This window comes from Vicugna pacos, chromosome 7 (genome assembly GCF_048564905.1).
Source record: "Vicugna pacos chromosome 7, VicPac4, whole genome shotgun sequence".
Lineage (NCBI taxonomy): Eukaryota > Metazoa > Chordata > Mammalia > Artiodactyla > Camelidae > Vicugna > Vicugna pacos.
In genome coordinates this window covers 20775062-20777473 of record NC_132993.1, presented here as the reverse complement: position 1 = coordinate 20777473, position 2412 = coordinate 20775062, and the positions used below count along the sequence as shown (strand labels likewise).

The 2412-nt window shown below is 34.3% G+C and overlaps 1 protein-coding gene across 4 annotated transcripts in view; it reads left to right on the top strand.

The window, feature by feature from the left end:
• The window catches only part of AHCYL2 (adenosylhomocysteinase like 2), a 148036-nt gene that overhangs the window by 28523 nt on the left and 117101 nt on the right, over nt 1-2412 (top strand). The window lies entirely within an intron of this gene.

Here is a 2412-nt window from a genome sequence, read left to right as displayed (position 1 = left end):
GAGCTGTGATGGAATTAGAGTAACCTTGGCAACCATTATAATGTAAATGAGTTCCTTGGGAAGGAAGTTGAGAGCGTGGGCACTTGTTTGGGCATTGCTTTGGAGATCTTACTACTAGAGCTGACTAGCATTTTGCTATTTTAAAAACCTGGTGTAACTCCTCTTTGGACACCATCTAGTCCTGTGCCTCTCCAGCCTTATTTTAGTTTAATGAGAAGCTAACACCATGTTTTAATTTGTGTATAAAACAAAATGAATCTCTGATGTGTTTTTCCTCTTCATATACATGAAGACCTCTTTCCTCTACTAAAGTTAAAGTTTTTCTCACTGTCTTCTGGCACTAAAGTTGATGCAGCTCTGCACCAGGTCTCTGATGCACAAAGGAAGCCACTTAGGTTTCCGGAGAAACAGTGTGGTGTGTGCCTTGCATACCCTGTTGGCCAAGATTTTGATGCCATAGCTACCCTTTAAGCAGCATGAAAAAGACAAATCTTTGGTTTCAAATCTCAATTATTTTTTTTTTTGTTTTAGCATTTAAGCTTTAAGAAATAAAAGTGTGTTTTATAGTTTTAATGCAGGCTTACTCTATGGGTTTAGAGATTGGATGACTGGAGGGGAATAATAATAAAAGTGAAACCAAAGTATTACCAAACTGGGGTTGAGTTGCTAAGTGCTTATTTATTTTGTCCCTAATTAGTTAAAGAGTTTTGACAAAGAGATTGTGGGTAAAAAGCTTAGAGTTCTGATTCAAGGTTAACCATTGTCATGCTGTTTGGTGCCAAGCAAATAGCTTCTGTCAGTCTCAGTTTTCTCTCTGTAAAGGAAGAGTGAAAAAAATGACTCTATTGTAGGGAAATATTTACAAAAGGAATTGAAATGTAACTAGTGGTATGGTCAAGAATATCATCTAAGACAAATTCTAAATTTCAGGGTAATGTGCCTCAGATATCCTATGTAGCTTGCTTCAGCTAAGGCTTTTAAGTGTTTTTACTTTGGTTCTTAAGTTTCCTTCCTCCAGCCTTATTCTTTTGTTGAGTTGTCATTGATGTCACGTCAAATATTCCTGTATGACAACTGTCTTTCTTGGCTTAGCCATCAACAGGTGAGTTGATTCTGAACTTCAAATATTTGAGCATTTATATGCAAAATTTGGAACTGTGTGAGTGGGGAATAATTACAAAATGTATAAAAGCATAATTCCTACCATTCAATATAATAGTCATTCAGATAACTTGGAAATAGCTCTGATGTTACTTTTTCTGCCTCAGATCTTCTCTTGTGGAGATCATTCCTGATTCTCTAGTTCTTCATATGATTTGGTTTGCCAGCTGCATTACCACCATCCTGGTTATCTGTTCTGAATCTATTATATGTGGTCAGTGTCACTTGTTAGAGGTCATATTCTATATTGTAATTCTTGGGAAGTTGCCTGACCTATAGTGATTTTCTTCTTTGTTCAGGTCATTGTACTTTTACTTTATTAACTGAATTTGTGTGAGCTTTTTAAGCTGACACTTCACACTGAAGGTTCATCTTGAGTTTATAGTCAACTAAACTCTCAACTAATTATCAGCTAATATTAAAATTGATTTCTTACTAGTAGCAAGCATACTTTTGTTTAGATAAGTTATTTACATTTATCCTTGATAAATTTCATTTTGCATTTTCAGCCCATTGTGTCTATCTGTTCAGATATTTTTGATTTTTGATTGTCTTTCATGGTATCTAATCTTCCCAGGTTTATATCATTAGGAAAATGTATAAGCTACCATTTAAATCTTAAAGTGTTGATAAACATTGACTAAAGTAAGGCCAAATACAGAGCCTTATGACAACGTGAGAGCCTCCATCCAGATTGATATCAAGCCATTGATTAATAATCTGAGGATGGTTCAGTCTATTCCCAATCTGTCACCTAACTAACATAAGAAACTTTACCTTGATTTCAATGAGGCGTATTTGACCTATTCTATGTTATTTCTCTAATCTCTCAGTCTAGTAGTTTTTAAACATGGTTAGCATGACTTTTTTTCTTATTGAACCCATTCTGGCTTCTGGTGCTCTCTGTACCCCTTCCCTATTCTACCTTAGGCTGACAGAATATTTCTGGGAATTCTTGTTAAACTTTTTTTTTCCTTCCAGTTTTCTTGAGATATCATTGACATATAGCACTGTGTAAGTTTAAGGTGTGTAGCATAATAATTTGACTTACATACATCATGAAATGATTACCACAATAAGGTTAGTGAACATTGTCACCTCATATAAATGCAGAATTAAAGAAATAGAAAAAAATTCTATTCCTTTGTGATAAGAACTTTTAGGATTTATTATTTTGACAACTTTCATTTGTGATGTTCTTCAATGTTAATTATATTTATCATGTTGTACATTACATCCCTAGTACTTACT